General features: G+C 40.5%; 1 long non-coding RNA gene across 1 annotated transcript in view; it reads left to right on the forward strand.

Annotated features, from left to right (window-relative positions):
* LOC129552655 (uncharacterized) overlaps positions 1 to 26,106 on the forward strand; it is a 101,700-nt gene that overhangs the window by 42,508 nt on the left and 33,086 nt on the right. Inside the window, exon 2 of the long non-coding RNA XR_008685283.2 lies at positions 25,713 to 25,811. This is a non-coding gene — a long non-coding RNA (uncharacterized LOC129552655). The remainder of the gene's footprint in view (positions 1 to 25,712; positions 25,812 to 26,106) is intronic.

The raw sequence follows: 26,106 nt of genomic DNA on the forward strand, positions 1-26,106 counted from the left end.
AAAGAAATCAGCTTATGTATGAAACAGGTCTTTGGAAGTGTCTTTAAGAAAGCATTCTGCAGCTCTTTTACATCAATTCTAAATAATATATCTAAAATCTGAGGACAGTCTGGTTTCTCTTATAATCAATGCCAGGCTAACTTCAACAGTACCTCAGTTCTATGGTCAAATGTCTCTTCATCACACATTTCAGATGACGATATCAAGACAAAGAGATCCCTTTTGAAAGAGACTGCATGGGTCTGTGTGGTGGAAGAACTTAGCTACCATGATATCTATTGGAACTATTTAGAACTTTTTTTTCTTTTAAGTCATATATCAATACTTGTTCTATTGGGTTGGCCAAAAAGTTTGAGTTTTTCTGTAACTATGGAAAAATTCAAACTTTTTGGCCAACCCAGTAACTAGTGTTGGTAGATTCTGGTAAGCTTGCTTGCTTCATTTGAGTATTGGGTGTGAAAGAAACTCATTGAAGTGGTACATTATAAGTGCCATTTATATATACACACATATATATATATATATATATAGAGAGAGAGAGTGCTGAATACAGAGCTCGATGTATCTATACTATATGAGACATTTATTATGAGGAACTGGCTCACTCAATAATGGAGGCTGAGATGTCCCACGATCTACCAAATGCAAGCCAGAGGTTCAGGAGAGCTGATGATATAATTCCAGTCTGAGCGAGAATCAGGAGAGCCAATGGTGAAACTCCCAATCCAAGGGCAGAAGGAGACCAGTGTCCCAATTCAGCAGGCAGGCAGGACAAAAAAGGGGTGAATTCTTCCCTTCTCTGTCTTTTGTCCTATTTGGGCTTTTAAGGGATTGAATGATATCTACCCACACTGGGGGAGGCAATCTACTTTACGGAGCCCACCAATTTAAATGCTAATTTCAACTGGAAACCCCCTCACAGACAGACCCAGAAATGTTTAATCCAGGCAGTTCATGGCACAGTCAAGCTGACACATAAAATTAACCACCATACTGTCCTTCAGAACTGAAAATGAAAGTGATTCTCAGATAAACAGAGCCTGGGGGAATTGATATTAGACCTGACTTATACTAGAGAAGTCCTTCCAGTTGAAAAGAAATGATGTCAGACTGAAATTCAAATCCAAAGAAAGGAATGAAGACTATAAACAGTGGTAAATTTGTGGGTAAATATAAATGTATACATTTTTCTTTTTTTCTCTTAAGACACACAAGATTGTTAAAAAAATAACATTGTGTTTTGGGGTGTATAACATATATAAGATGCACATTTGTATGCTATATCTATATGTTTTATAAACTACCTAAATATAAATACATAAAATATAAATATATTAAAAATAAGTATATAAACAGCATCTATAGATGTACAGATGTAAGGAAGGAGAAGGAAATGGAGCTATAGCATAGCAAAGTTTCTGTGTTTTACTAGAATAACAAATATTAACCTGAAGTAGATTGTGATCAATTAAAATGTATTATATTGTAATCCCTATAGAAACTACTAAGAAGAGAATTCAAAATATATAGTTAAATCAGCAGAACAATTTAAATGAGACAATAAAATTTTAACGTAAAAGAAAACAATAAGGAGAAACAGAGTAACAAAAAAGATTTAGACATGCAGAAAACAGAAAAAATACCAAGTATAAATCTAACCACATCAATAATTATATTAAATGTGAATGAACTAAATACTTCTGTCAAAAGGCAGATATTGGGGACTTCCCTGGCAGTTCCTTGGTTAAGGTTGTGTGCTTCCATTTAAGGGAGAATGAGTTCGATCCTTGATCAGGGAACTAAGATTTGATATGTGGTACGCCACCCATCCCTCAAAGGCACATATTGTCAGAATTGATTAAAAAGCAAGATATAACTATGTTCTGACTACAAAATCAGACTTCATATTCAGTGACTCAAATGGGTTGAAAGAAAATTATGGAGAAAGATAAAACAGGAATTGTAAGAAAGCTGGAATGGCTACATTAATATCACACAACTTGAAACTCAAAATATTGCTAGAAACCAAAAGAGACATTTCATAATGATTAAAAGGGCCATTACATCAGGAGGACATAGCAATTATAAAAGTATATATGTATATATGAAAGAGAAAGTGAAGTCGCTCAGTCATGTCTGATTCTTTGTGACCCCATGGATTATAGCCCACGGAATTTTCCAGGCAAGAGTACTGAAATGGATTGCCATTTCCTTCTCCAGGGGATTTTCCTGACCTAGGTATCAGACCCGGGTCTCCCTCATTGCAGACAGAGGCTTTACCTCTGACCTCTGAGCCACCAGGGAAGCCCTATATACATATATGAGAGGGCCCCAAAATACTGAGGCAAAAATTGACAGAATTAAAAGGAGAAGTGCATGGTTTAACAGTTATAAATGGAACTTCATTACTCACCTCTCAGTTAATCGATAGAACAACTAGACATAAAATGACCAAGGATACAGAAGACGTGAACAGCAGTATTAAACAGCTTAACCTAACATTTTATAGAACACTCCACTCCACCTCACACGAGCAGAGAACAGATTCTTTAAAGCACACATTAAATATTCTCCAGCATAGATTATATGCCAGTCATAAGACAAATCTCAATGAATTAAAAAAGATTTAAATCATTCAAAGTATACCTGACTACAATAGCACTAATCAACAGAAAGAAGTCTCCAAATCTTTAGAAATAAAACAGTTCAGTTCAGTACTTATAAATAAGTCATGTATCAAAGAAGAACTCACAGTGGGACTTGTAAGATATTTTGAACATAATGAAGATGAAAACATAACATCAAAATTTAAGGGATGCACATAAAGCAGAAATTGGTAACTTTAAACATGTTAAAAAGAAAGATCTCAGATCAACAATCTAAGTTACCATTTTAGTGAACTAGAAAAAGAAGAGTAAAGTTAACCTGAAGCAAGCATAAAGAAGGGTATAATAATTATATGAGTGGAGATCAGTGAGATAGAAAACAGAAAAAAATAGAAAAAAAATCAGTAGATGCAAAAATTGGTTATTTGAAAAACTCAATGAAATTGATAAACTTTACTTAGACTAAGAGAAAAAAAAAGACAAAGATTACCAAAATTTAAAAAATTCAAAACAACAAAGTTAAAACAAAATTAAAAAAACAAGGGTCATTGATGTCAACCCTACAAAAGTAACAAGGATTATAAATGGATGTTCTGAACCACTCTGTCAATACCAGTAGTTAGATAACATAAATTAAATGGTAAATTTCTAGGAGGACACAAACTAAAATTAACTAAAAGATAAATAGAAAGGCTGAATAACAAAGACATAAATTTGTGATTAAAAATCTTCCTTCCAAAAGAGTATAGACTTCCCTGGTGGCTCAGATGGTAAAGAATCTGCCTGCAATGCAGGAGACCTGGGTTCGATCCCCGGTTCGGGAAGGTCCCCTGGAGAAGGGAATGGCTACCCACTCCAGTGTTCTTGCCTGAAAACTCCGTGGACAGAGGAGCCTGGTGGGCTATAGTCCATGGGGTGGCAAAGAGTTGGACATGACTGAGTGACTAACACACACACACACACACAGATGACTTTACTGGTAGACTGTATCAAATATCTGAAGAAGAAATAAAGTCAATCTCACATGAACTCTTTCAGCAAACAGAGGAGGAAACACTTTCCAAAAGGTTCTGAGTCTAGTTTTACCCTAATGACAAAGTCAGACAAAGATATGTAAGAAAACTACAGAACAATATCCTTAATTAACACAGACATAAAAATCCTTAACAAAGTATTACCACACCAAATCCAACAACTTATAAAAAGAATTATACACCATGACCACGTGTGATTTATTCCAGGAATGCAAGTTTGATCTAACATTCAAAAATCAATTTAGGTAATAATACACCATACTAACAAAGGACAAAACCCACATAATTATCTGAATAGAAACAGAAAAAGCATTTGACAGTAGACAAAAACTGTTTATGATTAAACTCTCAACAAAGCAGGAATAGAAGGAAACCTCCTCAGCCTTATAAAACAGGCATCTACAAAAAAACTACAACTAGCATTCTTAATGATGCAAGAATGAATGCTTTCTTTCCTAATATTAGGAATAAGGTGAGAACATCTGCTCTCACCACCCCTATTCAACATTGTACTAAAGAAATTTAGTAAGACTAGAAAAATACGTTAAAGGCATAGAGGTTGAAAGGAAGAAGTTAGTCTTTATTCCCAGATGACATAATCCTATATGGAGGAAATCTTAAAGGGTCAACAAAAAATTTCACTAGAACTAGTGAGTCTAGCATTGTTTTCAGAATACAAGATCAAGATAAAAATCAATTGTATTTCTATACATCAGCAACAAATAATCCAAAACCAAAATTAAAAATTTTCTTGTTTTTTCCTTTCTTACAATGCTGTTTTGATTTTTGCCATACAAGAATGAGAATCAGCCATAATTATACATACATCCCCTCCCTCCAGAGCTTCTCTACCCTCCCCCATCCCATCCCTCCAGGTCATCACGGAGCTCAGGACTGGACTCCCTGTGCTACACAGCTCCTCCCCAGCTATCCATCTTACACATGATAGTGTGTATATGTTGATGCTACTCTCTCCATTCGTCCCACCCTCTCCACCCCCCACTGTGACCACAGGTCTATTCTCTGCAAGTTCATCAGTACCATTTTTCCAGATTTCATATGTATGTGTTAATATATGCATTTTTCTCTTTCTGACTTAATAGGCTCTAGGTTCATCCACCTCACTAGAACTGACTTGAATTCATTCTTTTTTTTGGCTGAGTAATATTCCATTGTGTATATGCACCACATCTTCCTAATCCATTCATCTGGCGATGAACATCTAGGTTGCTTCCCTCTCTTGTGTGTGCTGTGCCTGATAAGTCACTTCAGTGGTGTCCAACTCTGTGCATCCCACGCAGCCAGTCTGTGTCCTGGCTATTATAAATCGTACTGCTATAAACATTGGGGTGCATGTATCCTTTTCAATTATGGCAAAACCAAAATTTAAAAATTCTTTTCACAGTAGTACTGAAATGAATAAAATGCATAGGAGCAAACTTAATAAAAGACAAGTACACTGAAAATTAGAAAGCATGGCTAAGATAAGAGCTACATAAATGGGGAGACATTTTATATTCATGGATTGAAAAACTAACCGGTGGCAACTGTCCCCAAAATGATCTATAGTTTCAATGCAGTATCTCCAATCCTAGGAAGCATTCTAATAGAAACTGACAAACTGTTCCCAAAATGTATATGGAATGCCAAAGAATCTGAACTAGCCAAAACAATTTTGCAAATTAAGAAGACAGGATTTTGTGTACTTGATTTTAAAACTTACCATAAAGGTACAACTTGGGTGGTTTTAGTGTAAAGATAGATATACATATCAATTAAGCAGGGTTGAGAGTCAGAATTAAGTAATAAACTCCTATATTATAGTTAATTCATTTTCAACAAAAGTGCCCTTTCAACAAAGGGGAAAGCATAGCTTTTTTCAACCACAAGTGATCCTGAAGGAAAGGAGAAAAATACCATTAACCCACAGCAAAAATCAACTTAAAATGAGATGACAGACCTAAATATAAGAACTAAAACAATAAATGTCTGGAGAAATACACTGAAGAAAATCTTTGTGACCTTGGATTAAGCCAAGATTTCTTAGATATGATAACACAAACCATGATTCATTACAGAACAAATTGATCAAATAGACTTCATCAAAAAAACTGTTGCTCTTCAAAAGATAGCATTAAGAAAATTAAAAGTCAAACCACAAACTGGGAAAAATATTTTCAAATCACATGTCTGATAAAGGACTTATATCCAGAATATATGAAGAGCTCCTTTAACTCAAAATAAGATAAACAATATAATTAAACAATAGGCAATAGATTTGAATACTCATTTCACAAAAAAATATGAATAGCTAATAAGCATGTGAAGAGATGCCCAAAAGTTTAGGGAAATGCAAATTAAAACTACAATGAAATGCAATGCAATGGCAATAAAAAAACCAATATATTATTAAAGAAATTTAAAAAAACCCACAATGGAAACTATGTAAGAATGTAAGAAAAAAAGAGACATGATAAAACACACAAAAAATATATATACTAGAAAAATTACCTCATGATCTGGTAAAAATTGCAATCAGAGAATTGTGAAATCATATAATTTAATGAGGAGATGAACTCCATGAAAATTAAGTTCAAATAAGATAATATCGGAGAAGGCAATGGCAAGCCACTCCAGTACTCTTGCCTAGAAAATCCCATGGATGGAGAAACCTAGTAGGCTGCAGTCCATGGGGTCACTCAGTCACACACGACTGAGCGACCTCACTTTCACTTTTCACTTTCATGCATTGGAGAAGGAAATGGCAACCCACTCCAGTGTTCTTGCCTGGAGAATCCCAGGGACGGGGGAGCCTGGTGGGCTGCCGTCTATGGGGTCGCACAGAGTCGGACACGACTGAAGCGACTTAGCAGCAGTAGCAGCAGCAAGATAATATAGAGGCTCAGGAAACAAATGATAGGAAAATAGAAGAAAATAAAAATAAATTAACAAGAGATCTGGAAAGCAAAGAGAGGAGAAAACTTAAAATGATCATGAAAATTAAAATCACTATTAAAGCAGCAATAAGGACAATAAATACTGCTGAATATACACCTAGGGTCATGGGATAAAATCTTACGAAATTGAACATTATTATGTGGAAATGAACAAAGAATGCAAATGGATGGGATAGAAGATGACAAATACTGAAGACAGAGAGCTGAGTTAACATACTCAAAATTAGGGTCCATGGAAAAAAGAGCATAAGAACAAGAAAACGAGCACTCACATATAAAATTAGGACTAGGTTTTGAAACAGACATGAATCTACAGATGGAAAGTACATACTATATCCTAAGAAAATATCACATATGCTAATACAAACAAGACATATTCTGGTTAATGTGTTCTATATAGAACCAAGTTAAATATGTATAATGAATCTGATGGGCATCGGGCAAAAAAAATAAGACACTTTTCAAGGAGAATCAATTTGACTTCATACTTCTGAAAGTGAAAGTCACTCAGTCGTGTCCGACTCTTTGCAACCCCATGGACTTGACAGTCCGTGGAATTCTCCAGGCCAGAATACTGGAATGGGTAGCCTTTCCCTTCTCCAGGGGATCTTCCCAACCCAGGAATCAAACTGGGGTCTCCTGTATTGCAGGCGGATTCTTTACCAACTGAGCTATCATATTCGGTATTCTTTGTGAAAAAAGCAATGCATACTTTTACCAAATTTTTAATCCAAGATCGAAAGCAGATATTTCAAATATAGTTTCTTGGTGTATTTCTTTCTTTTTTTTTTTTTTAACCTTTGCATTTTGTATTGGGGTATAGCTGATTAACAATGCTGTGATAGTTTCAGGTGGACAGTGAAGGGACTCAGCCATACATATACATGTATTCATTCTCTCCTGGTGTATTTCTTGAACAAAGTATTAGAAGTTGAACTTCTAATGGTGAATCAAATGGTGAATGGAAAAGTTTAGGGTTAAAAACAATTGTGGTGGCATTGAATCCATTGGATGCAAAACTGAGATTTAAAAAATGAAGAAATAGTTAGAAAATCACAGATAGTGTTTACTCTCAAGGTAGAAAAAATGATTTATCTTAAAGTCAAAAGATGGAAACAGAGAAACAGTAGGAGATAATGTAAATATGTCAGTTTTCTCATATTCTATGATGAGTTAGCACTTGTCAAAATTGATAAATTAATATGAGAAATACTAGTATGTTTTTTAAAAGTATAACAACAGTATTGAGTAGTCAGACTTGAGTGTGAAGGAAATGTAGTGCAATGAAATGTAGACTTACACTTATTTCGTCATTTTTCAAAGAGAGAATTCAATATAAATCTAATTATAAAGTAAAAGAAGATTTAGTATGTTGGGGAGCCTGGTGGGTTGCCGTCTGTGGGGGTCACACAGAGTCGGACACGACTGAAGCAACTTTGCAGCAGCAGCAGTATCTAAAACCCATGGGATTAATTTCACTATTATAAGGAAACAATACACTGGATCAGAAGGCAAAACTATTTATAAAGGACACAATTAAAACAAAGTGACTTAGTAAGCTCAAAAATAAGAGGATAGGAACAGCAAGATCCTACTGTATAAGCACCGTCCGTTCGTCCGTTCCGTCGCTCAGTCGTGTCCGACACTATGCGACCCCGTGGACTGTAGCCTCCCAGGCTTCTCTGTCCATGGGATTCTCCAGGTAAGAATACTGGAGTGGGTTACCGTTTCCTTCTCCAGGGGATCTTCCCGACCCAGGGATCAAACCTGGGTCTCCCGCATTGGAGGCAGATGCTTTAACCTCTGAGCCACCAGGGAAGCCCCTGTATAAGCACAGAGAATGATATTCAAGATCAAGCTGTCCTAGAGGCTTTGTTTCTGTCCTGGTCAGTTCCCAAGGAGCTATGCGATCTTAGGCAAGTCCCCACCTCACCTTGGTCCCTAAAGTCCCTTCCAGCTGTGACTCCATGCAGTGATTCTGGGCGGGCAGTTTATGTTATGGTGATACTTCCATGACTCTAATGTTAAGAATTTTTAATGGGGGAGGAGATCTTGTTTAATTTTATTTTTTATGGTAATCAAGCACAGATGATTCTACTATAATTACCTCCTTAATTAGCATCTTGGCATAAATCTCTGTCTTCATTTTTGGGTACCTCCTAAAGTTACACTTCCGAAAGTGGAATTACTGGTTCAGGGGATGGAGAAATATTTAAAGTTGTTTGTATATATTGCTAAATTGTTTTCCAGAGAGGTCGCAAGAACATGTCCTTTCATCAGACCCTTGTCAATTGAGTGCCTTTAGAAAACTTTGTTCATTTCCCTGGCAAAATGAAAATGATGTGGGATTGTTTGAATATGGATTTATCGGATCCCCAGCTTGAGTAAGCACATATACAGGCGGTTCTGAGTCTTCTGTCTTCCCATTTGTGATCTGCCAGTTCTGGCTGTCACCCTGGTGTCTTCTGGGAGGGCTGTGGGTTGCACCATTCTTGTGACACTCTTCACTTGTGAGTCCTGGGATCCCTGTGGTTGGGCACGGTGACTGGGCTGCTTGATGGGCTGACTTTTAAAATAGTCTGAATTTATTTGTTTTTGCCTGTGCTGGGTCTTTGTTGCTGCGTGGGCTTTTCTCTAGTTGCTGAGAGTGGGGGCTGTTTGTTGCAGGGTGGGCTTCTCCTTGCAGCGGCTTCTCCTGTTGCGGAGCACAGGTTCTGGAGCGCTTGGGCTCTTGTGGCTCCCAGGCTCCAGGACACAGGTTCAGTAGTTGTGGCGCTCTGGCTTTATTGCTCCACAACATGTGGGATCTTGCCAGACCAGAGATCGAACTCGAGTCTACTTCGTCTCTTGCGTTGGCTGGCAGATTGTTTAGCACTGAGCCACTAGGGAAGCCCTTGGTGGGTTGACTTGTAGCAAACTCTCCAGAACTTAGACATCGTCAGGCCCCTCTGCCTATGGATGTCAGGCGAGTGTATTCTCCTCGGTTCTGTCTTGTCTCAACAAAAGTTTGAAGCGAAGGATGTTAGAGCCCACAGCGTGACATAGTTCTCGGACAGACCGTGTTATAGCTCTTAGACAGATCAGTGTTACAGGTCCGTGTTACAGCTCAATTTTATTTAGAAAATAGCAGGAAAATCCATCCTCGAGGCCTGAAGGCATGCCGACCGAAAGACACGCGAAGAGAAGGGAGGGGGGCCCTGAGAGGGGGGCCCCGGCCCTTTGGCTCCTCTTTTTATATGTTTTTTCCTCCCCCCTGGGCCTGCCCTGTGTAAATTGGGCTAGCCAGAAATGCTGTTTGTTCTACCTGAGGTCCTCACTCCGGTCTTCGGACATTTCTTTGTTCTATTTTCCAGGCTTTCCCCTTCCCTGTCTTTTAGCTACGGCCATTCTGGACTCCTGTTTCCTATTCTAACTACCTAACAGTCTCTTGCGTTGGCCGGCAAATTCTTTAGCACTGAGCCACTAGGGAAGCCCTTTGTGGGTTGACTTGTAGCAGACTCTCCAGAACTTAGACATCATCAGCTAAGTATCAGCTAAGTATTAGCAGAACTCCCCAGTTACTCCTATAAGACCTCAGAGCATTTTAGCACCAATTCAGAACAAGGAGCCTTCCCCCTCCATGTTCCACTAGAGGGCAAATTTTCTCCGAGGGTAGGTTGGCTAATGGCAAGCCACTCCAGTACTCTTGCCTAGAAAATCTCATGGGTGGAGGAGCCTGGTAGGCTGCAGTCCGTGGGGTCGCTAAGGGTCGGACACAACTGAACGACTTCACTTTTCACTTTCACACATTGGAGAAGGAAATGGCAACCCACTCCAGTGTTCTTGCCTGGAGAATCCCAGGGACGGGGGAGCCTGGTGGGCTTCCGTCTATGGGGTCACACAGAGTCGGACATGACTGAAGTGACTTGGCAGCAGTAGCAGCAGCAGCAGCAGCATGATAAACTATAATGGAAAAGAATATATAAAACAAGAATATATATGTGTGTATAACTGAATCACTTGGCTGTACAGCAGAAATTAACACAACACTGTAAGTCCACTATACTTCAATTTAAAACAGGAGGAGAGGAAGAGTCATATAAGGTAAATTAAATAAAGAGAAAGTGAAGATCTTAATATCAGACCGTGCAAATTAAAGACATAGTTCACCAAATGAGATAAACATACCATCCCACATTCATGACTTAACAGTCATACACATTTACACACCAAATAAAACATGAAGAAAATCTGGAGGAATCCAGATTCTTTTTGCTACTCATGAATAGATCGGTAGATTCTAAAAGTTTAATGGGTACTGCAGATGGATGTCTCCTGGGGGTTCTTTTACCCCTCCTCCATTGAATAACAGCAGGAAGTGCACTTGGAGTGGGGATGGTAGTGAGAGGGAATTAACCCTGTCTGGTATTCAGGATTAGCGCCTCATTGTTTTAACCTAATCAGGACCATCTTGTCAGGCCTGCCAGTGATGGTTTAGCAAACCAGGCCTATGCAGTCACTGTGCAGTATGCCCCTTGCCTGTGATGACTCAGGAATGGACATGGGCCAATAACTCAGTTGAGGTCAAAGAGTTGGAAAATGTGTTTGGGCCTCCAGGCAAAATTTCTGCATTCTACAAAGAGAAGAAACGTGGTCATCTGTCTGCCATGTGGGAGTGTGAGTTCTGGAACTGCTCAGCCATCTTTACGAAGCACTGGCAAACGAGGGTTTGGCCCAAGAGGACCACAAGAAATAATCTGGCACTATATAGCCTCTGGGGAAGTCAACGTGAGACTCCCCTTACCTTGGGCTTTCAGTCAAGTATGTTTCTGATAATTAATAAGATAAATAAAGTATATCTAACTGAGATATAAAAAACTCCACACCTGAAAACCAAGCACACAACTTGTTTTCAAGTGCCCAGGAAGATTTTCTAAAATTGACCATGTACAAGGCCACCAAGAAACTATCAATTCAATGTAAAAATAGCAGTATTACAGCTTTCAATCATAGTAATAAGGCTAGAAATGAGTATCACAATCTAGAAAACCCAGGGTCATAAATACTAAAAAAGATGAACAACGAATACAAATAAAGTTGATTGCAGCACTATTTAAATAACAAAAATGTAGATCCAACCAGTCCATTCTAAAGGAGATCAGTCCTGGGTGTTCATTGGAAGGACTGATGTTGAAGCTGAAACTCCAATACTTTGGCCACCTCATGCTAAGAGTTGACTCATTGGAAAAGACTCTGACAATGGGAGGGATTGGGGGCAGGAGGGGAAGGGGGGACGACAGAGGATGAGATGGCTGGATGGCATCACCAACTCGGTGGACATGAGTTTGAGTGAACTCCGGGAGTTGGTGATGGACAGGGAGGCCTGACGTGCTACAATTCATGGGGTCGCGAAGAGTTGGACATGACTGAGCAACTGAACTGAACTGAGAAATAACCTACATGTCTATCAGCTGATTAATGGATAACAAAATGTGGTTATCTATACAATGGGTGGAAAGTGGACTAGGAATGCCAGTGGCTGGAGGAGACTAGCAAGTGGGGAGAGTCTATTAATGGGTACAGGGCTTCTTTGGACGGAATATTCTGGAATTAAGATAGTGGTGATGGCTGCACAGCTTTATGAATATACTAAAAAAAAATCACAAAATCATACTTTAAAAGGATGGCTTTTATATATGTGAGTTATATCTCAGTATAAAAAGTGACATACTTCATAGAATACATTGGTCGCAGAGACCAAGCCTGATATGCTATGGGAAGGGACACAAGGGTGTGCATTTGTGTCCACGCAGGAAGGCAGGGAGCATTTAGGACTCTTGTGGAGGCTGGCTACCACAAACAGCTTAAAAGATGTGTCCAATCACTTTTAATACGTTCTATGTCAAATACCTTCAACTGTATGCAGCTTCTAATGCACCAACTTTTAGCATCTGTGTACTTATGTCCTTTCCTTGGCCAATTCTGGCTGTATTCCACAGTTCATTTTCTATCTATGATGTTCTACTTGAACAAAGGTGATATGACTTGGAAATCATTTTCTAACACAACATTATTTCTTATTGAGCTGTCTGCTCTCACGTATAACAGTTTCCACTTTTAGGAATCTCAACTATATTAACCATAGATTCAGTATCTAGAGTCCTAATAGAAATCCTGTAGAGTTGCATATTATTGATGAGGAAACAAAGGCTTAGAAAGGTTGCATAATTTGCCCAAGATTTTAGGCTAGTAAGTGGTAGAGCAAGAGTTCTAAACCATATGATTTCCCTGGTGGCCCAGTGGCTAAGACTGTGTTCCCAATGCAGGGGGCCTGGGTTCGAACCCTGGTCAGGAAACGATCCCACGTGCTGCAACTAAGAGTTCACATGCTGTAACTGAAGACCCTGCATGCCACCACTAAAAAAAAAAAAAAAAAAAATCCACATGCCACAGCTAAGACCCAGTGCAGCCAAATAAATACATAAACAAATTTAAGGAAACCATATGATAACAAGCACCACAAAAGCTAACATATATTGAGTATTTAGTGTATCAGGCTTTATTCCACATGATTTCCACGGATTATCTCATTTAATCATCACAACAACCTGAGGAGGTAGGTACCATTATTAATATCTTACCAATGAGAAACTGAGGCTCATAGAGGTTAATTAACTTGCCCAAAGTTACAAAGGTATCAAGTGACAGAACAGAAACTAGAATCTGGGTATGTCTGATGCTGAGTGCACCTTCCATTTTTCCACACTGTCTCTCATGGTAAAGCAGAGCTGAGAGGATGTGAGGGAGGGTTTCAGATTTTACATATGTATTATTCATTAGTTATGTATATATCCCTTATATCTTTGGTTCATAAAAAACTTCAAGTGGCCAGTGGGCCTGCCGTCTCTTTCCGTGAGGGTATCACTAACTCATCTTTCTCGTGGAGAAAATAACTGACTCAGTTTTCCATGCAAGTCTTTCACAGAAAGACTGACTGAATTTTTCTAGACTCTGTATCTGTCTTTACATACTTGTTGAACTTTCTAATGATTTCTCCGTTTAGCTCTCATTATTATGGTGAACAAAACCTTTGAGACCCAATTCCACCAAAATGGTTTCCTCACCAACTACCTTGTCTGGAGAGAGATCTCCAGTTCTCAAAGAGGGTGCGGTGGCTCAGGTTAGTGCATTTGCTAAGGAGTCCCATTCAGCTTGCTTTCCTTTTCTTCTTCTAAAGGATGAATCACAATATAAATTTAGGATCAACTTTTCTAGGAACTGGGCAACTCCTTCATCAAACAAAAACGAAACATAAAAACAGATTTTCTTGGAGGAAAAGGATACAGCTGACGTTTCTGCATAGAATGAGAGGGGAGTTCCCTCAGCAAGTGTCCATCTAGTAAAGAACTAGAGACTGAAACAGATTTACACGAACACAGTTCAGTTCAGATCAGTTCAGTCGCTCAGTCATGTCCGACTCTTTGTGACCCCATGAACCACAGCACGCCAGGCCTCCCTGTCCATCACCAACTCCCGGAGTTCACTCAAACTCATGTCCATCAAGTCGGTGATGCCATCCAGCCATCTCATTCTCTGTCGTCCCTGTCTCCTCCTACCCCCAATCCCTCCTAGCATCAGACTCTTTTCCAGAACACAGTTAATGAAAACTAAACTTTAGGACCACCCCTACACAGAGCCCTTTCCAGGTCCCAGGAAGAGGTTTGGTACTGAGTTCCAATGGTCATATGTTTCTGTAAAAATTGCAAAATGTGGTATTTATTTTAACCACAGTCAGTTAAGGTTGCTATTCCTCCTTCAACTTTCTCTTGCTCACAAACCTGCCTAGATCTGGTCCTTCTGGGTGGCCTCAGTATGACTTGGATCTAGCTAATGCCACGTAGAGCTGGGGAAGCATTCACTATGGGGTTTTCAGTATGTTAATAGACTATCTTTATGGGCATGTGTGTGTGCATGTCTGCTCAGTTGCTTCAGTCATACCCAACTCTTTGCAGTCCTATGGAATGTAGCCCACCAAGCTCTTCTGTCTGTGGGATTCTCCAGGCAAGAATACTGGAGTGGGTTGCCATGTCCTCCTCCAGGGGGTCTTCCCAACCCTGAGATCATACCTGCAGCTCCTGCAGGTCCTGCACTGCATACAGATTCTTTACCTCTGAGCCACTGGGGAAGCCCATCTTTATGGGATTTGCAGTTATTTCTGTAGAATTAAATTACTGCCAGGTGCCCTCTGCTGGAATGGCTTCTAAGAACAGTGCTATCACCCACAGAGCCAACTCACCCAATTATAATGACATCAAAGTGTGGGCTAGTGGTTCTATTGGAGAAGGCAATGGCACCCCACTCCAGTACTCCTTCCTGGAGAATCCCATGGACTGAGGAGCCGGGTGGGCTGCCGTCTATGGGGTCACACAGCGTCAGACAGACTGAAGCGACGCAGCAGTGGTTCTTTTGGAATAGGAATGTGTGCCCAGTTCCAAAATTATGTTGGTGGTGGTGGAAGAGCAAAATTTGGAATGTATGGAAACAGAAGCTAGTACAGAGAGATTTCTTAGAATTGTTAGACATGTAAATTATTAGGGCAGGATTTGGTCTCATAGGTGTCTGGTCAAAATAGGAGTACTATTTGATAATGTAGCATATCCACTAAACATTTTTCAGGGCTTCCCAGGTGGCACTAGTGGTAAAGAATCTGTCTGTCAATGCAGGAAACATAAGAGATGCAGGTTTGACCCTGGGTCAGGAAGATCCCCTGGAGGAGGACACAGCAACCCACTCCATATTCTCGCCTGGAAAACACCATGAACAGAGGAGCCTAGTGGGCTACAGTCGGTTTCCGTTCAGTCGCTCAGTCGTGTCCGACTCTTTGCGACCCCGTGGACTGTAGCCTACCAAGCTTCTCTGTCCATGGGATTCTCCAGGCAAGAATACTGCAGTGGGTTACCATTTCCTTCTCCAGGGGATCTTCCCGACCCAGGGATCGAACCTGGGTCTCCTGCATGGGAGGCAGACGCTTTAACCTCTGAGCCACCAGGGAAGCCCAGGCTACAGTCCATGGGGTCACAAAGAGTCAGATAGGACTGAAGTGACTGAGCACGCACATAAGCAATCTTAAAATATATAGATTATATATATAATATATAAATAAATATGTTATATAATAATATATATATATAAAGCCATACTTAAGAAATATCTTTCTCTTTCTATAGAAAAATATCATAAAATCACTTTCATATAAACAAGTGATTAAGAGTATACAGCCAGTTCAGTTCAGTCACTGAGTCGTGTCCAAGTCTTTGCGAACCCATGAGCTGCAGTATGCCAGGCCTCCCTGTTCATCACCAACTCCTGGAGCCTACCCAAATTCATATCTATTGAGTCGGTGATGTCATCCAACCATCTTATCCTGTGTTGTCCCCTTTTTCCTCCTGCACTCAATCTTTCCCAGCATCAGGGTCTTTTCAAATGAGTCAGCTCTTCACATCAGGTGGCCAAAGTATTGGAGTTTCAGCTTCAACATCAGTCCTTCCAATGAATACCCAGGACTGACCTCCTGTAGGATGGACCGGTTGGATCACCTCGCAGTCCAAGGAACTCTCAAGAGTCTTCTCCAACACCACAGTTCAAAAGCATCAATTCTTTGGCTCTCAGCTTTCTTTATAGTACAAATCTCACATCCATACAACCAAGGTATGTACAAAACATAGAAGTTTGTCAGGCAACAAATCAATAAAAACACTGAATTAGATTTATGTCTGTGGTATTTGTCATATTTTTATAATTTTTAAATTTACTGTGACTATTTTATCACTTTAAATAAATATTCTCCTTCCTTCCTAATTTTATATTTGTAAATTTGTGTTCTCTGGCTCACAATAGACCTCCAAAATTACCTACATTTCAGGCCCCATGAGACCCACACAGGCCACTGATTAGAGACGTTCTCTCTGAAACCAGAGCAGTAGGGTGGCCAAAATAAAACAGAGTTAAAATTTTGATTTAGTAATCTGAAATTGTACTCCTGGATTTCAGTTTTAGTTCTGTGAATTTCCTTTTTCAATCAGTTTTCTTGAGATATAGTTTACATATGGCAGAGATCTTAATTTTAATTACATTAAATTACAGAGATCTTAATTTTATATACATTTGACAAATGTATGTATGAGATAATAGAAAATACATACATTGGTCTCTGCCCCCAGTTTCTGGCACAGAGTTTTAAAACCCAAGTGATAAGTGCGCTTGGATCATCTTTTGTTCTATTGAGGTGACTGTGGGTGGACTCCTGGCTGGCTCCTGGTGGGGCTGGTTAGCAGAAAGACCAAGCCATGATTAAAAGTTTGGGATTTGAAGCCCCAGTTCATATTAAAAAGCAGAGACATTACTTTGCCAACAAAGGTCCGTCTAGTCAAGGCTATGGTTTTTCTAGTGGTCATGTATGGATGTGAGAGTTGAACTGTGAAGAAAGCTGATCGCCGAAGAATTGATGCTTTTGAACTGTGGTGTTGGAGAAGACTCTTGAGAGTCCCTTGGACTGCAAGGAGATCCAACCAGTCCATTCTAAAGGAGATCAATCCTGTGTGTTCATTGGAGGGACTGATGCTAAAGCTGAAACTCCAATACTTTGGCCACCTCATGTGAAGAGTTGACTCACTGGAAAAGACTGATGCTGGGAGGGATTGGGGGCAGGAGGAGAATGAGATGGCTGGATGGCATCACCGACTCGATGGACATGAGTTTGAGTGAACTCCAGTAGTTGGTGATGGACAGGGAGGCCTGGCGTGCTGTGATTCATGGGGTCGCAGAGTCGGACACGACTGAGCGACTGAACTGAACTGAACTGAATAATTGATCATGTCTACACGCTAGTATAGTCATGCTCAAAATTCTCCGAGCTAGGCTTCAGCAAAATGTGAATCGTGAACTTCCAGATGTTCAAGCAGGTTTTAGAAAAGGCAGAGGCACCAGAGATCAAATTGCCAACATCTGCTGGATCATGGAGAAAGCAAGAGAGTTCCAGAAAAACATCTATTTCTGCTTCATTGACTATGCCAAAGCCTTTGACTGTGTGGATCACAATAAACTGTGGAAAATTCTGAAAGAGATGGGAATACCAGACCACCTGACCTCCTCTTGAGAAACCTGTATGCAGGTCAGGAAGCAACAGTTAGAACTGGACATGGAGCAACAGACTGGTTCCAAATAGGAAAAGGAATACGTCAAGGTTGTATATTGTCACCCTGCTTATTTAACTTATATGCAGAGTATATCATGAGGAACGCTGGGCTGGAAGAAGCACAAGCTGGAACCAAGATTGCCAGGAGAAATATCAATAACCTCAGATATGCAGATGACACCACCCTTATGGCAGAAAGTGAAGAGGAACTCAAAAGCCTCTTGAGGAAAGTGAAAGAGGAGAGTGAAAAGGTTGGCTTGAAGCTCAACATTCAGAAAACAAAGATCATGGCATCTGGTCCCATCACTTCATGGGAAATAGATGGGGAAACAGTGGAAACAGTGTCAGACTTTATTTTTGGGGGCTCCAGAATCACTGCAGATGCTGATTGCAGCCATGAAATTAAAAGACACTTACTCCTTGGAAGGAAAGTTATGACCAACCTAGATAGCATATTAAAAAGCAGAGACATTACTTTGCCAACCAAGGTCCGTCTAGTCAAGGCTATGGTTTTTCCAGTGGTCATGTATGGATGTGAGAGTTGGACTGTGAAGAAAGCTGATCGCTGAAGAATCGATGCTTTTGAACTGTGGTGCTGGAGAAGACTCTTGAGAGTCCCTTGGACTGCAAGGAAATCCAACCAGTCCATTCTAAAGGAGATCAATCCTGGGTGTTCATTGGAAGGACTGATACTAAAGCTGAAACTCCAATACTTTGGCCACCTCATGCGACAAGTTGACTCACTGGAAAAGAGTCTGATGCTGGGAGGGATTGGGGGTAGTAGGAGAAGGGGACGACAGAGAATGAGAAGGCTGGATGGCATCACCGACTCGATGGACATGAGTCTGAGTGAACTCCGGGAGTTGGTGATGGACAGGGAAGCCTGGCGTGCTGTGGTTCATGGGGTTGCAAAGAGTTGGACACGACTAAGTGACTGAACTGAACTGACCTGATATAAGGAAGTCTCCAGAAAAATTTCAATAGCACAGTGTGCATGGTGCTTAGAGAGCTTCCAGGTTCAAAGACATCCACACTGAGAGGGTAACACAGTCTAACTCCATGAAGACAGAAGCTCCTGCGCTCAGGACCCTCCTGACCTCATGCTGTGTACCTCTTCATTTGACTGCTCACCTGCATCCTTTATCATACACGTTAATAAACTGGTAAAGGTAAGTAAATGTTTCCCTACGTTCTGTGAGCTACTCTAGCAATTCATCAAACTGAGGAGGGGGTCCTGGGACCCTCCAATTTAATAGCCACTTCAGACAGAAGTTGTGAGTAAAACCTGGAACCTACTTCTGGCGATCGGCGTTTGAAGTCTTACCCTGCGGGTTCGGACAGCACCTCCAGGTAGACTGTGTCGGAACTGAGGACAGCCGGTGTCACAGGGAATTTGCCTGGGGTAGGAAAAGCTCCCACAGACTGAATGACCAGAAACACTGGACGTGTGTTCCGCGTGAATGTGGTGGTAATGTGTGAGTTAAGCAGACACACAGGAGAAATTGAAAGTGGAAAAATGGGATTTCCCTACACAGAAGGATAACTGAGTTAGGTTTTTCTAACTCACTGGAAACCCATGAAACTAACACCCAAATGAAGATATAAAACATTTTCATAACCCCTCCAGATTCTCTTGTGTCACTTTCCAGTAAATACGCCCCCACTAGAGGCAACTAGTCAGAGAAGGCAAGGGCACCCCACTCCAGTACTCTTGCCTGGAAAATCCCATGGACGGAGGAGCCTGGTAGGCTGCAGCCCATGGGGTTGCGAAGAGTCGGACACGATTGAGCGACTTCACTTTCACTTTTCACTTTCATGCATTGGAGAAGGAAATGGCAACCCACTCCAGTGTTCTTGCCTGGAGAATCCCAGGGACGGGGGAGCCTGGTGGGCTGCCATCTTTGGGGTTGCACAGAGTTGGACACGACTGAAGCAACTTAGCAGCAGCAGCAGAGACAACTAGTATTATGATTTTTATCACCAGAGATGAGTTTGCTGTTGCGGAACTTCATATAAGTGGAACAATGAAGTACATATATATTCGTTTCTGACTGCTTTCTTAAGCATATGTTTCTGAGATTCATCCATGCTATAGCATACATCCATAATCTCTTCCTTTTTATTGCTGAGTAGTTTTCCATTGTGAAGCTGTATAACAATGTGTCCATTCTCCTGTTAAACATTTGGGTTATTTTCAGGTTTGGGATATTATGAATAAAGCTGCTACATATATTTAAGTTGTTTTGTGAAGATTGTCGATTATCTTGGGAATGTACTTAGGAATGGGATTGCTGGATCCTATGATAGGAGAAGATGTATATATGTGTACATCCATGTACATATTGGAAAAGGGCATGGGAACGCCTCCAGTATTCTTGCCTGGAGAATCCCATGGACAGAGGAGCCTGGCAGGCTATAAGCAATAGACTTGCACAGAGTCAGACACAACAGAGGCAACTTAGCACACACACAACATGTGTGTATATATGTATATGTGTATATATATATATTCTAACCATATTGAAAATAAGATGTTAAAGTCTCCAGATATTATTGTTGAATTGTATATTTCTCCCTTTAATTTTTCTTTCTTTCTGTACTTTGTAATATGCACCCAATTGCCTCTGCTGTTTCTAATGGAAAATCAGGCATTAATCTTATTGGGATTCTCTTGAAAATGATGTCAATTTTTCTTGCTGCTGTCGATTTTTTTCCTCATTATCTTTGACTTTCAGCATTTGTGTTTATTGTGCTGAGTTTGTTGAGCTTCTTGGACATACAGATTTTTGTGTGCCAAATACGGGAAGCCATTATTTCTCCTTTCTCTCCTGTCCTTCCCTTTATGTGTATATTGTTATGCTTATTGGCGTCCTATGTTTCTTCGAGATTCTCTTCACTTTTCATCATTTTTCCTCTGTTGTTAGATTACATAATCTCTATAAATCTATTTTTTAAATTGTTGACTCTATCTTTGCCTGCTCAAACGTAATGTTGAACCTCTCTAGTGAGTTTTTCATTTCTGTTATACTTTTTGGCTCCAGAATTTCCATCTGGTTCTTTTTTTTTATAGTTTCTATCTCTTTATCTTATTGCTATTTTCTATTTTATGAGACATTGCCATTGTTCCTTCCTTTGCTTCTTTAAGAATTGTTTCTGTAACCTCTTTAGGCATAGCTACAATGATTGCTCTGAAGTCTTTACCTGTTAAATTCAACAGTTGAGCCCTTTCATAGGCACTCTGCTGCTGCTTCTTTCCTGTGTATGGTTACACTTCCCTGTCTCTCTGCATGTCTCATAATTAATTGTTAAAAGTGTACTATTTGTTGAAAGGTGTACATTTTGGACAACATATTGTCGCAACTCCGGATGCTGATTTCTTTCCATGCCAGGGCTTGTTGTTTTGGTCTGTTGTGTTCAGAGCCCTGGGGTACACATTGCTCCTCAGTCTGACCGAGTTAAATCAGGCCACTTTGCAGGGGTTGCTTTTGAGGCAGTTCTTTGACGTTTGTTTTGACTTTAGAAGTGTTTTCCATAGTGGTCTCTTTCCCTGATTTTTTTTTCCTGGCTAGGCGAGCTGGCCCACAGTTTAGCATGTCATGCTAATGAAACTGTCTGCCTCCACTTGGTTGCTCACCGATGAAATCTCTATTGTTTTTGAGGGTGTTCTTTGTCCTGGATGTTCTCACACCATTTCAGATAAAGTCAGTTCCCTTAAGATGCTGAGAACTGAGATGCTTTCTAATCCTATAGACTGTCTCTCCCTCTGAGCAGAATCTCAGAAAACTGGCTTCTCTTCGAGAGACACCCTGCTCTAGGGGCCAGGAGCTGGGTAGGTGGCTTGCCTCTCTCGGCATGGAACATCTGCTCCATGAGCAAGCCGGAGCAAGGGCAGTTGAGGCCTGATATTCTTCGCTGGCTGAGCTTGTGGTAGAGCCTCTACACTGAGTTTGGGCTGGGTGGAGGAAGAGTGCCCTGATCTCTCAGCCATACTCCCCAGGAATTTAGCCTCTGGAGCTCTGCAGCTCTCACCGCTGTCCACCAGCTCTCATCCACCATCGTGGGTGGATGGCACTGGGGTGTGAGTTCTCCTCTCCATTCTTCTAGGCTAGCTCATGTGCTGAATTTGTGAACTCAGTAACAAAATACCATAGGCGAGGTGGCTTAAATGACGAAGTATTTTCTCAGGTTCTAGAGGCTGGAAGTCCGAGAACAGAGTGCCAGCATGGTCAGGTTCTGGTGAACTCTCTTGCTGGCTTGTGGATGGCCAACGTCTCACTGCATCCTCTCATATTGGAGAGAGAGATAGAAAGGAAGGGGCAAGCTCTCTGGTTTTCTGGTTTCTCTTTTATAAGGGTACTAATCCCATTATGAGGGCCTTACCCTCATGGCTTCATCTAAATCTAGTTATCTCCAGAGACCCCCCCACCTCCAAATATCATCACACCGAGGGTTAGGGCTTCAGCCTACGAATTCTGGGGGAATGTACAAACATTCAGTGCGTATCAGCAGGTTTCAGTGGCTTTCAGAAGCAGAAAGCAGAAACTGTGGCATGCCCTTGAGGCAGAACCCTGATAGCATGATACATATAGTCGCTACATTGATTATGCTGTTAGATTTTCTACATAATTTTATTTGTCCAATTGACCTGTGTCCTGTGTTGTACTAAAAATGCTGTCTCCTAGTTTTAGTGTAGTTTTCTGTATGTCTCTTGTATATATCCTTAACTTTCTGATTTATAAAGGTAGTTTCTGTGCTATTTATGTCATATATATTCACAGCTGAAGTATTATCATTGTGAGTTAAGCTCTTGGCATTATCAAGTATTCTGCTATCTCATTTAATGCTTTTTGTCCAGATTCAGCGTTTTCTGAGAACATGATCACAAGTTCTTCTTTCTCATTGCCTTATTTGCCTGCTGTACCTTTATGCATCTCCCTAGTTCTAGCCATTCTGAATCACTTTGATTTAGTTGTATCTCCTGAGCACAGAGAGGGGTTTTACTTTGTGGATCAATCTGAAAATCTTTTTGATAGGCAAGTTTCCATTTACATGCATTGAAATGAGTGACAGGCTTGATTTGCTATTAATATCTATTTTGACATTGTATTTACTATGCATTTTGGTGGCTCCAATGGTAAGGAATCTGCCTGCAATGTAGGAGACCTTAGTTTGATCCCTGGGTTGGGAAGATCCCCTGGAGAAGGGAATGGCAACCCACTCCGGTGTCTTTGCCTGGACAAGCCCACGGACAGAGGACCCTGGTGGGCTACAGTCCATAGGGTCCTAAAGAGTTGGATATGACTGGGTGACTAACACTTTCAACTACTTTTTGTTTTATTTAATATGTTCCTTTCTCTGGGTATAGCTTCCCTGGTGGCTCAAATGGTAAAGAATTTGCCTGCAATGCAGGAGACATGGGTTTGATCCCTGGGTCAGGAAGATCCCCTGGAGGAGGAAATGGCAACCCACTCCAGTACTCTTGCCTGGAAAATCCCATGGACAGAGGTACAGTCTACGGTGTTGCAAAGAGACAAACGCGACTGAGCAACTAAAACTTTTCTGTGTAGTATGTTTTCTTTTCTCACTAAAAATTTAAAGAATATATATTTATTTGGCTGTGCTGGGTCTTAGTTGCAGTCCGTGGGATCTTCCATCTTCACTGTGGCATGTGGGATTTTCAGTCGCAGCATGTGGGATCTAGTTCCCTGGCCAGAGATCGAACCCAGGCCCCTTGCATTGGGAACCCAGAGTCTTAACTGCTGGCCCACCAGGGAAGTCCCTCTGCCCAAGTTGTAGTAGCTGTGGGCTTCCCTCAGGCAACAAGACATCACAGGGGAAAATTACCCAGTTCTTCGGTCTCTTCTCCTAAGCATCAACCCCGCTCGTTTCTGCTTCCTTTTGATTGTTCTCTAGTGCCCTCAAGTGGTTGTTTTTATATTTTGATAGGAATTCGTAACCGTTATCTGAGGAGGATTGATCCGAACATATCCTTCCACCGTTATTGCAGGACTCTCATTTTTATATTGTCTTGGGTTTTGTTTTGTGGTCCTTGGGGTGTCTATTTCTGTTTGAGTTTTTGATTTGTGACTAGGTGGTTTTATATCTGCAAATGTTTAAGAATGTTTAATTCGGTTTGGTTATTGTACATGTTTCCTTCTGCTTCATTTTGGAGGACTTTTTACTGGCTGAAATGTTATGATTTCTATTTTACGTTACCTTTATGTGTTGGCTTTGTACGTTATCTGCCATTTGCCATTCATTTGGAATGTTCTGGTTTTTTCTTTGACTAGCAATAGCAGACAGGGATAAGGATTTCAGACAGGTTACTATATTTTACAGTTCAAGAGCGCCCTCTTCTGTTGATTCAAAAAATTGTAGTTCCTTAACTAATTAGGCTTTTTGGGGGGTAGGTTAGAATATTCAATTTTGTTCTACTAGTTATTTGTAAAACTTTGCTTAACCTTCTGAGGAGCTAACAGTGTTTTATTTCTTGTCTGTGAGGACTGCAAGAGTGGTCACCTAGAGAAAATTCAGTGAGCTTTATACTTATGTGTATATTTATATTTCAATATATGCATGTTATATGTCTATAAAAAACTAAAATATACATAAGTGTATAATTACCCAAAGACTAATGTCACTAGTGGTATTATGTTAGAGAAAATTATCCTCTATCTTCCATTTCTGTAATGACTTACCTACTACTTTTGTCCATTTGTTACTCTAAATTATACTTTGCACATATGTCTAAAAAGTATAGTTAATGAATACACCTAGTGGCATCTTGGAGAAGGCAATGGCACCCCACTCCAGTACTTTTGCCTGGAAAATCCCATGGACTGAGGAGCCTGGTGGGCTGCAGTTCATGGGGTCGTGACTGAACGACTTCACTTTTGCTTTTCACTTTCATGCACTGGAGAAGGAAATGGCAACCCACTCCAGTGTTCTTGCCTGGAGAATCCCAGGGACGGGGGAGCCTGGTGGGCTGCCGTCTATGGGGTCGCACAGAGTCAGACACGACTGAAGCGACTTAGCAGCAGCAGCAGTGGCATCTTACAAATACTTGTTTTAAAATCATTGGATGTTCACTGCCAGTCTTTTCAAATTATGTCTTTAGCATTCATGAATTCTTTACCTTGATTCATCTTGCAGCTGACTGAAGTACAACATTAAATAATTTTAGTGGAAAATAGCTTTCCTTCATAGTTTCAGCATTAAAACTAGCACAACCTTGAATATTTAAGACTGTCTTTCTATTGCTTCCAAGAGCATATTTGACGATGTTTTATTTTCTGACATCCATACTGTGGTATGATATGAATTCAGCCCATGTTTAGAAAAATAAATGAAAGATTCTATAGTACTTTACAATTTTCAAAAGTTTCACATACATGATTTCATGTCACCCCATAATAATCCTTTCCCCCGACTCCTATATTGCTCCTTCCCCTTTCCCTCTCACCACTGGTAACCACAGGCATCCCAGGTGGCTCAGTGGTAAAGACTCTGCCTGCCAATGCAGAAGATGCAAGAGACCCGAGTTTGTTACCTGGGTGAGAAGATCCCCTGGAGGAGGAAATGGCAACCCACTCCAGTATTCTCACCTTGAAAATTCCATGGACAGGAGCCTGGTGGGCTACAGTCCATGAGGTCACAGAGAGTCAGACATGACTTAGCGGGCACACACACACACAGGTAATCGCTGGTTTGTACTCTGTATCGGTGAGTCAAAGCTAACACATTTTTAGAAATTCCATTGTCTAATTTTTTTGTTGCTAGCATAAAAAAGACAATTGATTTTTTAGTATTAATCTTGTATCTAGTGACCTTAATGCATTTATTAATTATCATAGTTTATTGGTTGATTCTTTTGAATTCTCTTTGTATACGTTTGCTTCATCTCTAAATTTAAAAGAAAATTATATCTTCTGCTCTCTCGTAGGACTCTGTTCCCTTGCTTTACTGTGAAACAGCAAGTGCCCTCAAAGGAAAGGCCTGAGGAAATGAGAAATCCACCTTCACTGTGTTTCCCTTGTCTCAGGTATTGTCGTCCCTCAAATCCTGCCTGAGTTACATGTTCTCCAAATATTATAAACAGTTCTTAAATGTACACTGTACATCTTTTATAGTTGTTTATAGTAAGAGAATTCATCTGATATTAACTATTCCATCATGGTTGGATCGGACGTTCAGCCTGCCTTTTTGCTTTGTTTACAATTGTATTTTCCACTTACTTGCTGCAATGTGGAGACCTGGGTTCGATCCCTGGGTTGGGAAGATCCCCTGGAGAAGGGAAAGGCTACCCACTCCAGTATTCTGGCCTGGAGAATTCCATG

This window comes from Moschus berezovskii, chromosome 3 (assembly GCF_049115385.1).
Source record: "Moschus berezovskii isolate FMDL1 chromosome 3, NW_MosBer_1.0, whole genome shotgun sequence".
Lineage (NCBI taxonomy): Eukaryota > Metazoa > Chordata > Mammalia > Artiodactyla > Moschidae > Moschus > Moschus berezovskii.